At 48.0% G+C, this 14,659-nt stretch overlaps 1 long non-coding RNA gene across 1 annotated transcript; it reads left to right on the forward strand.

The window, feature by feature from the left end:
- The first annotated feature begins 5,816 nt into the window (after window positions 1-5,816).
- On the forward strand, window positions 5,817-9,081 carry LOC142466720 (uncharacterized). Its single transcript, XR_012788200.1, has 3 exons — window positions 5,817-6,097; window positions 6,656-6,722; window positions 6,810-9,081. It is a non-coding gene; the product is annotated as an uncharacterized LOC142466720 (long non-coding RNA).
- Window positions 9,082-14,659: the final 5,578 nt, after the last annotated feature.

Genomic DNA, 14,659 nt, shown 5'->3' on the forward strand with positions numbered 1-14,659 from the left:
CACCTGATGTTGTAAAATGGAACAGTAATGCGGAGACCGCATTTTTAGACCTACGTACAGCGCTCTGTAGTCACCCAGTCTTGGTAGCCCCGGATTTTACGAAGGAGTTTTTTCTGCAAACGGACGCCTCCGAAGTAGGTCTCGGAGCAGTACTGTCCCAGTTTGTAGGAGAAGAGGAACACCCGGTTCTCTATTTAAGTTGCAAATTGTGTCCCCGCGAACAAAGATATGCCACAGTAGAAAAAGAGTGTTTGGCCGTAAAGTGGGCAACAGACACATTGAAGTATTACCTTTTAGGCAGGTCTTTTACGCTCATTACAGATCACGCACCCCTACAGTTGATGCACAGAAATAAAGAAAAGAACTCGAGAGTTACCCGGTGGTTTTTCTCGTTGCAACCTTTCAACTTTACGGTCCAACATCGGCCAGGCATACTACACGGTAATGCTGATGCACTCTCTAGGGTGCACAGTCTTGGTGCACGGGCCGCTCCACTCGGTAACGTTACGCTGGGAAGGGGGATATGTGACAGGGTCATTGACTCAGTTTATGTTAGTAGGAGATGGCAGTATGCATGCTTTCCAGTAGACGAGGGGTTAACCCAGCTTGTTAAGCAGTCCACAGGTGATTCAAATTAAACTAGTTTACCTGCTTTAAAACAGGAAGAGGAAATGCCTCTGGGGCGGCAGTCTCTCTCTCTCTGAGGCACAAGAGAGAAGACAGAGGAGTGTTGTATTGTATTGTATGTCTTTATTTATATAGCGCCATTAATGTACATAGCGCTTCACAGCAGTAATACACGTGGTAATCCAATAAATAACAGATAATATAAATAACAGATCATGGGAATAAGTGCTTTAGACATTAAGGAAGAGGAGTCCCTGCTCCGAGGAGCTTACAGTCTAATTGGTAGGTAGGGAGAACGTACAGAGACAGTAGGAGGGAGTTCTGGTAAGTGCATCTGCAGGGGGCCAAGCTTTATGTGCCATGTGTTCAGAATAGCCACAGTCCTATTCATATGCTTCTTTAAGCAAGTGTGTCTTAAGGTGGGTCTTAAAGGTGGATAGAGAGGGTGCTAGTCGGGTACTGAGGGGAAGGGCATTCCAGAGGTGGGGGGCAGTCAATGAAAAAGGTTTAAGGCGGGAGAGGGCTTTAGATACAAAGGGGGTAGAAAGAAGACATCCTTGAGAAGAACGCAAGAGTCTGGATGGTGCATAACGAGAAATTAGGGCTGAGATGTAAGGAGGGGCAGAAGAGTGTAAAGCTTTAAAAGTGAGGAGAAGAATGGAGTGTGAGATGCGGGATTTGATCGGAAGCCAGGAGAGGGATTTCATGAGGGGAGATGCTGAGACAGATCTAGGAAAGAGTAGAGTGATTCTGGCAGCAGCGTTAAGGATAGATTGTAGGGGAGACAGGTGAGAGGCAGGAAGGCCGGACAGCAGGAGGTTACAGTAATCAAGACGGGAGAGAATGAGGGCCTGAGTCAGAGTTTTAGCAGTCGAGCAACAGAGGAAAGGGCGTATCTTTGTTGCGGAGGAAAAAGCGACAGGTTTTAGAAATGTTTTGAATGTGAGGGGCAAATGTGAGAGAGGAGTCGAGTGTGACCCCAAGGCAGCGTGCTTGGGCTACTGGGTGAATGATCGTAGTTCCAACAGTAATGTGGAAGGAGGTAGTAGGGCCAGGTTTGGGAGGAAGTATGAGGAGCTCTGTTTTAGCCATGTTGAGTTTAAGGCGGCGGAGGGCCATCCAGGATGATATAGCAGAGAGACATTCAGAAACTTTGGTTTGTACAGTAGGTGTAAGGTCGGGTGTTGAGAAATATATTTGTGTGTCGTCAGCATAGAGGTGATAATTAAACCCAAAAGATGTTATTAGGTCACCTAGAGAGAGTGTATACAGAGAAAAGAGAAGAGGTCCCAGGACAGAGCCCTGGGGTACCCCCACAGAGAGATCAATAGAGGAGGAGGAGGTATTAGCAGAAGAGACACTGAAAGTACGATGGGAGAGGTAGGATGAGATCCAGGATAGAGCTTTGTTCCGAATGCCAAGAGTATGGAGAATGTGAAGGAGAAGAGGGTGGTCCACGGTGTCAAATGCTGCAGAGAGGTCGAGTAATATGAGCAGAGTGTAATGACCTCTGTCTTTGGCAGCATGGAGGTCGTCAGTTATTTTAGTGAGGGCTGTTTCCGTGGAGTGAGCAGTACGGAAGCCAGATTGTAGAGGGTCTAGGAGAGAATAGGTGTTGAGAAAATGGAGCAAGCGAGCGAATACAAGACGTTCAAGGAGTTTAGAGGCAAAAGGCAGGAGGGAGACAGGCCGATAGTTAGAAAGACAGGTAGGGTCAAGCTTGCTGTTTTTGAGTAATGGTATGACTGTTGCATGTTTGAAGGAGGATGGAAAGGTTCCAGAGCAGAGGGAGGAGTTAAAAATGTGCGTGAGCGTAGGGATTATAGTAGGAGCAAGAGGTTTTAGGAGATGGGAGGGAATGGGGTCAAGAGGGCAAGTGGTAGAGGGAGAAGAGGCGATCAACAGCGACAGACACAAGCTGCCCAGATTGATCCTGTCCCAAGGTGGGGAATAAAGCTCCCAGGTAAGGAGCCAACTGGTATTGTTGGGCTGGACTAGGTTAGCTAGCCAGCCAGGTAGTTAGCCTGCACTTTTGTTTAGTCAGTGCCCCGACCGGGGTTAGGTTTTTGTTTACGTTTAATTTAAAGGGACAGTGTACCCATTGTTTTAGTTACCTTTTTCTGGACAAATAAATCCACCAGCACTATTTCATCAGAAAAGTCGTGTTGTCTCCTCACTTACCACGGCCGTCCTGCCACAATATATATACAGTGTTTGACAATCCTATAAATTTACTCGCCCGGGGCAGGTGGATTTAACCCCCGGGCGTGTAAATATTGGCCCAAGCAACCCCCGTTCGCGCTGAAATTTCCCTGCTCGCGCGGAAAAAAAAAAAAAAAGTCCCCTACCTGACTGCTGATTGGCGCGCGCTCCCAGGCTTTGTGGGCGCGCGGCCGGGCTCTATATGAGCCCGCTCCCAACGAGCAGCCATTCTTTCCGGCCAGAGATCTCTTAGAGAGTAAGTAAGTACTCTCCAATCCTCCGTCTTGCGGCCCCTCTGCTGCTTCCCTGCAAGCCCCCTTACTCCTTCCCTGCAAGCCCCCTTACTCTCGCTGTTCCCCCTTCTCTCCTTGTTCCCCCTTCTCTCCGTGTTCCCCCTTCTCTCCCTGTTCCCCCTTCTCTCCCTGTTCCCCCTTCTCTCCCTGTCCCCGCTTAACTTGGCCAGCAGATTGTCGTGGGGTGTCCCCCCCTTCTCGGCATGTCCCGGGGGCAGCAGATTGTCGTGGGGGTGTCCCCCCCTTCTCGGCATGTCCCGGGGGCAGTAGATTGCAGTGGGGGTGTCCCCCCCTTCTCGGCATGTCCCGGGGGCAGCAGATTGCAGTGGGGGTTTCCACCCCTTCTCGGCATGTCTCGGGGGCAGCAGATTGTCGTGGGGGTGTCCCCCCTTCTCGGCATGTCCCGGGGGCAGCAGATTGCAGTGGGGGTGTCCCCCCCTTCTCGGCATGTCCCAGGGGCAGAAGATTGCAGTGGGGGTGTCCCCCCCCTTCTCGGCATGTCCCAGGGGCAGCAGATTGCAGTGGGGGTGTCCCCCCCTTCTCGGCATGTCCCGGGGGCAGCAGATTGTCGTGGGGGTATCCCCCCCTTCTCGGCATGTCCCAGGGGCAGCAGATTGCAGTGGGGGTGTCCCCCCCCTTCTCGGCATGTCCCGGGGGCAGCAGATTGTCATGGGGGTGTCCCCCCCCTTTTCGGCATGTCCAGGGAGCAGCAGATTGCAGTGGGGGTGTCCCCCCCATTCTCGGCATGTCCCGGGGGCAGCAGATTGTCGTGGGGGTGTCCCCCCCTTCTCGGCATGTCTGGGGGTCAGCAGATTGTCGTGGGGGTTTCGCCCCCTTCTCGGCATGTCCCGGCGTCCCGCGCGGGGCATCAGATTGTCGTGGGGGTGCCCCCCCTTCTCGGCATGTCCCGGCGTCCCGCGCAGGGCAGCAGATTGTCGTGGGGGTGTCCCCCCCTTCTCGGCATGTCCCGGCGTCCCACGCGGGTCAGCAGATTGTCGTGGGGGTGTCCCCCCCTTCTCGGCATGTCCCGGCGTCCCGCGTGGGGCAGCAGATTGTCGTGGGGGTGTCCCCCCTTCTCGGCATGTCATGTGGTCCTGTGCGGGGCAGCAGATTGTCGTAGGGGTGTCCCCCCTTCTCGGCATGTCACGTGGTCCCGCGCGGGGCAGCAGATTGTCGTGGGGGTGTCCCCCCTTCTTGGCATGTCACGTGGTCCCGCGCGGGGCAGCAGATGGTTGTGGGGGTGTGTCCCCTTCTCGGCCTGTCACGTGGTCCACAGGCCAGCAGATTGCAGTGGGGGTGTCCCCCCTTCTCGGCCTGTCACGGCGTCCCGTGTGTGTATGCATTGGTGTGTGTGTGTGTATGTGTGTGTATGTTTGTGTGTGTGTGTGTGTGTGCATGGGTGTGTGTTTGTGTATGCATGGGTGTATGTGTGTGTGGGCATGGGTGTATGGGTGTGTGCATGGGTGTGTGTGTGTTTGTGGGTGTGTGTGTGTGTGTGCATGGGTGTGTGTTTGTGTATGCATGGGTGTGTGTGTGCGTGTGTGTTTGGGTGTGTGTGTGTGCATGGGTGTGGGTGTGGGCATGGGTGTGTGTGTGTGTGTGCAAGGGTATAGGCATGGGTGTGTGTGTATGCATGGTTGTGTGTGTGTGTGTGTATGGGTGTTTGTGTATGCATGGGTGTGTGTGTATGCATGCGTGTGTGTGTGTGTGTGTGTGTGTGTGTGTGTGTGTGTGTGTGTGTGTGTGTGTGTGTGTGTGTGTGTGTGTGTGTGTGCATGGGACAGTGTGCCTCCCCACCACCCTACCGCCTCCCCCCCACCCTGCCGCCTCCCCAAAGATTACACTAAGCCCAGCTATCTTCATGACGGCGCAGCCGCCGCATGAGGTGTGGGGGGGGGGAGGGATATGCCGGTCTGCACCCCCGACCACTAGCTTCCGGCGAGGGGAGCAGGGCAGTGGCGGCCATGGCGGGGCTGACTGTCCCATGGGGAGCCCGCTGGGGACGTGCCTCCCACCCACCCTGCCACCTCCACAAAGCTTCCACTACGCCCAAGTGAGGTATGGGGGCCTGCCCAGCCTTTCTCAGTTAGGATTTTAGCCCATCCAAAAAATAAAAAGGCAGGTTATAATTAAAACTATAAAGAGGGTCTTTGGGGGGGGGGGGGGGGGGGCGCCGGACGGGAGGTGCCAAAGGGGTGGTGCTCCCGGCCGCATACACTGCTAAATAAAACATTGTTTTGGTTGATTGTAACAATTTCTTATGCTGTCTACAGTTATTCCTAATGTATTTGTCCCATTCTACACCCAGTCAGTCAGTCAGTAACCCAGTCAGTCAGTAACCCACTCAGTCAGTCACTCACCCAGTCAGTCACTCACCCAGTCACAGTCAGTAACCCAGTCAGTCACTCACCCTGTCACTCAGTCAGCCACTCACCCAGTCAGTCAGTAACCCTGTCACTCAGTCAGTCACTCACCCACTCACCCATTCAGTCACTCACCCATTCAGTCAGTCACTCACCCATTCAGTCAGTCACTCACCCAGTCAGTCAGTTACCCAGTCAGTCACTCACCCTGTCACTCAGTCAGTCACCCATTCAGTCACTCAGCCAGTTACCCAGTCACACACACCCAGTCACTCACCCACTCAGCCAGTCACACACACCCAGTCAGTCAGTCACTCACCCAGTCAGTCACTCACCCACTCACCCATTCAGTCACTCACCCATTCAGTCAGTCACTCACCCAGTCAGTCTGTTACCCAGTCAGTCACTCACCCTGTCACTCAGTCACTCACCCATTCAGTCACTCACCCTGTCACTCAGTCAGTCAGTCAGTCACCCAGTCAAACAAGTAGTCAGCGGTCTACATATAAGAATGTATTGAGGTTTTAAAATAATTTCTAACTTTCTTTGTTCCAGTTCTGATTAGAAAGCTTCTACCAGGATACTCGGAATCCCCCCTAACTCAGAAGACAGGTAGGGAACGGCTGCATTCGTGTGTATTTGCTGATAGTCACTTATATTCGCAAACCTGTCTGCAATTGGTTAATATGAAGAAGCACAGTAGTTTCCCATTATCCAAGAATTGGCTTCACTGTGGAGCAGCTCACACAGCCATCACCCCTCCCTGATCTTAACGCAGCGGGAACAGTGCCGCTGAGCGTGCTATGTAATGAAAGCAAATAATGATGGCTATGCTTGTGCGACACTCACCGAAGCTCAGCGCTTGTAGAGACAATTTATCACGTGACCATACTGTGAATAATCTGTGTGGAGGGGGGTGGGCGACTTCACCCACTGCGCCGTATAATCTGAATTCACACACGACTTTGCTATAAAGATTTAAAATGCCTTCACTAAGTGTTTTGATTTCTGTATTTCTGGGTGGAGGAGTGGGGTGGTTTTTGAGAGTTTACTGTAATTTATATTGCATGTTAGCAAGCTTCACAGTCCGTGCTGTTACATGCCGATCTAGTACTGTACTCTGGAGGGGGAAGGAGGCAAATAGTTGCTGTGTTCTGATCCACATTTTAGATATCAGCCTGGACCCACCATCTGCCTTCCAACTCCCATCCTCTGCCTGCACTGATTTTGGCTTCATGTAAGTGTTCCATACAGTATACTGACTTCACACTGTTTGCCAATCATTCCATCTTTACAAATTGAAACATCTTTTTCTACATTTTAGGTATCAGCCTGGTCGCACCAATCAGCCTGGACCCAACATCTGCCTTCCAGCACCCACTGTCTGCCTGGAACCAACATCTGCAAAGATGAGCAACAAGACAAGACAGACTTCACTCCTCATGTTTTTTGGAGATAAAAACCAGGGACCATCACAGCGTGTTAACCATACAGAGACTGTAGAAGATACTCATCCAGGTCAAGACACTGCGATAGCAACAAAGTTAATCCATAAAAGAAGAATTTTTCAAGACAGTTGGCTCAAAGATTTCACATGGTTAGAATATAACAAGGAATCAGATGTTGCATCATGTATTATCTGTTCGAATGTTGCTCATAAGACTGACGTTACTCCGCCTACACATATACGACACATTTTCAATGCACCATTTAAATTAGAAACTTTCAAATATCATTGAAAGTCTTCTCAACATATCAAGTTTGCCAAAATTTGGAGTGCACAAAAAAATCCAGAAAGCACACCAATGGGGCTATGTGTAAAAAAGATGGAGCAGGAAATGTTTCAACAAATGTGTGTTGTTTTCAATTCTGCTTATTATATAGCTAAAACCAATAAACCATTCAGCGACATAAAAGATCTGTTAAATTATACACGCAAGCTTGGCGTTCATGTTCTCGAACAATATAGTAACGATAAGCGGTGTGCAGAATTTGTCAAATTTATTGCCGAAAAAATAAGAAATGACATTGTCGCTGAAGTTAAAAGTAGTTCATTCTTCAGTGTATTACTGGATTGTTCCACTGATAAATCAAAAACAGAACAACTTATAATGTATATGAAATATTGTAAGGACGGCTGCATTAAGGAAAAAAATTTAATCATAGTTCCATTACAAATTGGTACTGGCCAAGGATATTTTGATGCACTTCAAGAATAGTTACTTAAATATGGTCTTCACTGGCGAAACAGTGAGCAGTTGGTAGGCTTAGGGACAGATGGAGCTGCAAGCATGTTAGGCAGTGTTAATGGACTTGCAGCAAAAGTGAAACATGATGTGAAACATTTGATTTCTGTGCACTGTGTAGCTCATAAATTACAGTTATGTGTGCTGAAATCTGTAAAAGATGCTACTTACATTTCCAAAGTAGACGTGTTCTGATTGGGCTTTTTAAATTTTATGAAAGTTCGCCAAAAGGCAAAATGAACTTGAAAAAGTTGCTACATCTTTGTCTGCTACAATTTTAAAAGTTAAACATATTAATCAAATTCGATGGGTCGCAAGCAAAATTGGAGCTCTCAAATCTCTTGTTGCTGACTGAAAGTCATGTGTTCTTCATATGAAATCTATTGTACAATCTCGAAATACAGTGGAATCCAACCAGTGCAAGGTATTTCTGAAGATGCTCCAAAAATTTAGGTTCTTAGTAACCGTACATTTCTTACTTGATTTTCTTCCAATTTTTAAAACGTTGTCCCTAATTTTCCAGCGAGAGAGTCTGCTACTGAGCAATGTTAAATTGCATGTAGAGCAAACATTGTTTTCACTAGAGAAATTGGGACATACGGTAGGTGAGGTAGAGAAAACATTTCTAGACAATATATCTATGTCTGGAAAATTTCAAGAAGTTGAATTATCTGAGCTACCGCAGAGAAAATTGGAGTATGAACAAGACAGAAATGCATTAATTAAAGCAGGCATAAAATGTTTAAAGGAAAGATTTTTGGACAATTGCGGCAAAGTATATGGTGCCTGTTCCATTTCTGATCCGGTGTCGTGGCCGTCTGGTACTGATCTAATACATTATGGTGAATCTGAGATGAAGGTGCTCACTAGTCACTTTCATCATTTGATATCTGAAGATCCTCTAGCAAATGTTACAGAAGCTATTCTTTCTGAATGGTATGAAATTAAAGTTTTATGTACGCATTTGAAGCTAGAGGATATTCTGAAATCAACACAATCACAAAAGGACAGGTTTCCGTTATTCATTAAGTTGCTTTCTATTATTGCAGTCCTTCCCACATCAACAGCATCATGCGAAAGGGGTTTCAGTGTCATGAATTCAATTAAATCCAAAAAAAGATCCAAACTACAGACTTCAAGTTTAGGTGATCTCTTGACAATATCAATTAATGGACCACCAATTGATTTGTTCCAACCAGACTGCGCCATTGATAACTGGTATTTTTCAAGCAAAATGCGTCATGTGAAGGGCCATGCACGTAGCGCAACTTAATTTATGTTGACTGTACAAAAATAATTCCACTTCTTTCTGTTTCTGTATAAATAAAATAAACGTATGTCAAAAACTAATCTTATTAGTTCTTACTAAGAATTTATTAAATTTGCAATGGGGCGGAGCTAGGGGTGTGGCTATGGGCGAGTAGATTTTTTGGGTGGGCGAGTAGATTTTTTGGGTGGGCGAGTAGATTTTTGGGTGATTTGTCGAACACTGTATATATATATATATATATATATTTGTGGCAGGACTGCCTCGCGGCGGGGTCAGTAAGACGCTAGACACGATGGGTTTTAGATTTGTTCAATAAAACGGACCTCTTCATAGAACTAGCTTTGCTGAGGGAGTCGGAGACTAGATCCGGATCATAGCCGTTAGATAGGAATTTATCGCCAAGTGTTTTGGACTGACTGGCGAAATCAATGTCCCTGGTACAGTTTCTAAATAACCTGTGGAACTGGCCCAGAGGAACATTGTCAAGCCATTGCTTGTGGTGATTGCTGGACGCATGACCATAACTGTTAACTGAGACTGATTTGAAGTGCGTGGTTGTGATGATGTTAAAGTCTGAGTCTACAGTTAGGACTAGATCAAGAAATACAGTGCTCTCAATATTAAAAGTAAATTTGAGTCCAAAATGATTGTCGTTGAAGGAACTAAGAAGACCAGATAAAACAGTCTCTTCACCATCCCAAATAAGAATGATATCATCTATGAAGTGACCATAGTACACGAGACCCGCTCCAAGCAAGGCGTTAAGCCATATAAAAATCTCTTCCCAGTGTCCCATGAAGAGATTGGCGTAGCTAGGAACGAATCTCGTGCCCATGGCCGTTCCACAGATTTGTAAGTGATAATTATCTTCAAATAAAAAATTATTGTGAGTGAGAATAAAGTGAATGCTATTTAGAATGGATTGCTTGTGTTTTTCTGGAAATGATAGGTCCCTGTCTAGCCAATATTTAATGGCTTCAATCCCCCTGGCATGATCAATACAGGTATAAAGAGATGTCACGTCACATGTGGCCCATAGATAAGTGGATTTCCACCTAATAGCTGAGATGGAGTCAATGACATGGAGCGTATCCCTAATATGGGACCTGAGCTTGGCTACATAGGGATGGAGAAAATAATCTACATATTGGGATAGGCTCGATGTCATTGACTCCACTCCAGAAACTATGGGCCTGCCAGGGGGATTGGACAGGGACTAGTGAACTTTAGGTAAATGATAAAAAATGGGAGTGCGTGGATGTGTAGAAAATAAAAATTTAAATTCAGATTTAGAAATTATACCATCCCCCAGTGCAGTAGTGAGGAGTTCCTTCAACGATAATTGGTAACTGTCCACCGGATCAGACTGCAACAAGGTATAGGAGGCAGAGTCACCCAAGAGTCTGCGTGCCTCAAGGAGATACACAGATAGGTCCTGTAATGCTTGCGCGAGCCCACAAACAAGACCTGACCTCGGCACTGAGGTGGGAAGGACTGTGCCACACACCCACAGTAGCGGGGGCGAGCCCAGAAAGTGGTGTGTAGCGTTGCTGGGTCTGGGTATGTAGAAAGGGTTAAGTCAATACTTGCCGGGGTCCGTGGGTTGGAGAGGTACATGTAGTTGGAGTCCGTAAGCCTGTGGTCTGGGGTTGGAGAGGTACTCGTCGTCGTTATCCGTATGCCAGGGGTCAGGAGCCAGAGAGAATCCAAATGCAAAGCCAGGTTGGTACACGAGAGGTTAACTGCAGAGAACAAGACAAGACTGGGCTGGACAAGACAGGCACACGCAAAGGCTACACAAGGTTATGTTCAGCAAGGTATGACAGGAAGAGGAAGTTTCTTATAGGAGACAGGAACCAGTAGGAGAGGGGGCGGAGTGGAGGCGGAGCCTCTGCAGATGCAAAGGATAGGCTGCAGGAGACAAGGGCTCACAGCAATCTTGACTCGCAGCTGGGGCTCGTTGCGCGACGTCACGCGTGCATGCCGCGCGCAGCGGAGGTGCGGCGTGACTGAGGGGGCGGAGCTACGGTCTGTGACCTGGTAGAAGAGGTGCGGGTGCGCACGCGCTCTTTAAACAGAGTGGGGGTGCGCGCAACAGCAGGGGGCAGATCGGAGGCAGCAGCCGCTGCAGTACTGTTATGTAAAGAGGAGGAACTGTGCCGCAAGGGACGCAATCCCCGAATCCTCACAGTACCCCCCCCTTGAGGATCGAACTCCGGACGATCCATAAATGGCTTGTCTGGGTACCTGGCGTGAAGGCGTCTGAGCAAGCCGGGAGCGTGAATCTGGTCACAGGAGACCCAAGAACGTTCTTCAGGACTGAAACCCTTCCAGTGTACAAGGAACTGCACCTTCCCTCTGGAGATTCTTGAGTCAATGACAGAGCGGATTTCGAATTCCTCTTGACCATGCACCAACACAGGAGGAGGAGGGGAAACAACATCAGGATACCTGGAACTCTGTTTGACAGGTTTCAGAAGAGAGACATGGAATACCGATGGTATCTTCATAGAGGGAGGTAAGTCCAGGCGGTACGCCACAGGATTAACCTGTTCCAGGATCTTGAATGGTCACAAGAATCTGGGAGCCAGTTTTAAGGTAGGTGTCTTTAATCTGTTGTTCTTTGATGAGAGCCATACCTTGTCTCCTGTCTTAAACCTCTGCGCCTCTAGACGAAATCGATCCGCCTGGGTCTTTTGTCTCCGAACGGATTCCTGGAGGGTTCTCCGAATCTTATTCCATGACTCTTGAAGAGCATTGATTCTGGCATCAGCAGCAGGGACTCCAGAGGTATTAGGAGAAATGGGAAGAGAGTTAGGGTGGTAGCCGTAATTGATGAAGAAGGGCGACTCTTGGGTGGATTCGTTTCTAAGGGAGTTATGTGCGAACTCAGCCCACGGTAAGAGATCAGCCCAATTATCCTGTGTATCAGAAACAAAACATCTTAGATATTGTTCTACAGTAATGATTGATTTACTCTTTCAGTCTGTCCATTGGTTTGCGGGTGATACCCGGAAGAAAAAAGAAGCGAGATATTGAGTCTTTGAGAAAAAGCTCGCCAAAACTTGGATACAAATTGGGATCCACGGTCGGATACAATTGAAACAGGAACCCCATGTATACGAAAGACTTCTTTGACATAGATATCAGCTAGAGTTGCAGAGTTAGGGAGGCCCTTGAGGGGTATGAAATGGGCCTGTTTGGAGAACCTATCCACAATGACCAAGATGGTATTCATGCCATTGGAAATGGGCAGCTCCATAATAAAATCCATTGATAAATGGGACCAGGGACGTTCAGGAATGGGGAGCGGGCGTAGCAGACCAGAAGGCTTTTTTCGAACGGACTTATTCCGAGCACAGATGGAACAAGATGAAACAAATTCCTTAATGTCGTTCAACATCTCTGGCCACCAGAAAGTACGTCTGATTAAATCGGTGGTTCTTCTGATCCTAGGGTGACCGGCCGACCTGGAAGCATGACCCCACTCAAGAATCTTTTGACGGAATTTGGTTGCCGCATATAGGCAGCCCTCAGGTACCTCCAGGCCCTCTGGAATCCGGGTTTGAGAGTCCAGAATTTTGTCCAAAATATCAAAGAAATTTGCTGCAATGATCAATCTTGAAGGAAGAACAGTCTCTGGAAGGTCGTCGGATCAGTCTCCGGAAATGAATTGACGGGACAAAGCATCGGCCTCTAAATTCTTTGTACCAGGAATGTAAGAGATTACATAGTTGAATCTTGAGAAAAAAAGAGCCCAGCGAGCTTGACGGGAACCAAGGCGTCGAGCACCTTCAATATACAATAAATTCTTGTGGTCAGTAAGGATAAGGATCGGTTTCTCGGTACCTTCAAGAAGGTGTGTCCACCCTTGGAGTGCAAGTTTGATAGCCAAAAGTTCTCTATTCCCTACATCATAGTTGATCTCCGCGGGGGAGAATTTCTTGGAAAAGTAGCCGCATGGATGCAGGTGATCTTGAGGAGAACGTCTTTGGGAGAGCACTGCCCCGGCTCCAATATCCGAAGCATCGACCTCCAATGTGAAGGGAAGGGAGGGGTCGGGGTGATGCAAAATGGGAGCGGTGGTGAAGGCCTTCTTTAAAGACTCGAAAGCAAGATTAGCCTCCGGAGGCCAGGAGGAAGGATCAGCATCTTTCTTGGTCAAAGCGGTAATAGGAGCAACCAGTGTGGAGAATTTATGGATGAACCTACGATAATAATTGGCAAATCCAAGGAATCGCTGTATGGCTTTAAGCGACGTGGGCTGGGGCCAATCTAATACCGCCTTTAGTTTCTCAGGATCCATGGAAAATCCCTTCTCGGAGATTATATAACCCAGGAAGGAAGTAGAATTTTTGTGAAACATACACTTCTCCATCTTAGCATACAGACGATTCTGACGAAGCCGAGAGAGTACTAGCTTGGTATGCTGGATATGTTCAGGCAAGGATTTAGAAAAAATTAGTATATCATCAAGGTATACAATGACGAATAAATTGAGAACATCACGGAAAACCTCGTTAACAAACTCCTGAAAGACTGCAGGGGCGTTACAGAGTCCAAACGGCATTACTAGGTACTCATAATGGCCGTCGCGGGTGTTAAAGGCCGTTTTCCATTCGTCTCCTTCCCTTATGCGTATCAGGTTGTAGGCACCCCGGAGATCAAGTTTGGAGAAAATGGAGGCACCTTGGAGACGGTCAAACAATTCAGATATGAGTGGTAACGGGTAACGGTTCTTCTGTGTTATCTTATTCAAGCCTCTATAATCTATGCAGGGGTGAAGAGATCCGTCCTTTTTCTTTACAAAGAAGAACCCTGCCCCAGCAGGAGAGGTGGAGTTCTTAATAAAACCTTTCTTTAAGTTCTCCTGGATATACTCGGACATGGCTCGGGACTCAGGAAGGGACAGGGGGTAAGACTTGCCTTTAGGCAGAACGGCACCAGGAATCAGATCAATGGGACAATCGAAGGGACGATGTGGAGGAAGAATCTCTGAACGGACCTTGTCGAAAACATCAATAAATTCATGGTAGACTTCTGGAAGTAACCCCTTGGAAGCATCCACAGTCTCTAAATCGGCAAGAGAGAGTGAAGTGAGAGCACAAGGAATGGCACATGGGGTAGCCCAACGTATGGGTTGTTTATCAGTCCAGTCAATCACGGGATTGTGCAGTTGTAACCAGGGGAGACCCAAGATTACCTGTACAGATGGTGAATGAATGACGTCCAACGAGATTTGTTCCTTGTGTCCATCCTTGGTGGAAAGGGTGAAGATCACGGTCTCCAGGGTGATAAAGGCAGGCTGGAGTGGACGACCGTCTATCACTTTGAGTCCTATGGGAGTGGACTTCCTAAGCAGTGGGATCTGGTCCACGAAATTTCCTCCAGACCCAGAGTCGATGAAGGCAAGTGCAGAAATATGAAAGTCCGTACCCTCCATTATGATAGGTAGAAGGATCCTTTTTGGCATATTTTCCTTGGAAGAGGAACAAGAAGATATGGTATCTAAAGCAACTCCATCATACCTTATAGGCCGCTGGTGTTCTCCCGGACGCGTAGGACAGCGGTACGCCAAATGACCAGCTAGGCCACAATAAAGACATAGCCCCTCGCTTCTCCGGCGCTGTTTTTCCGTAAAGGACAAATGGTGAGTAC

This window comes from Ascaphus truei, chromosome 15 (genome assembly GCF_040206685.1).
Source record: "Ascaphus truei isolate aAscTru1 chromosome 15, aAscTru1.hap1, whole genome shotgun sequence".
NCBI lineage: Eukaryota > Metazoa > Chordata > Amphibia > Anura > Ascaphidae > Ascaphus > Ascaphus truei.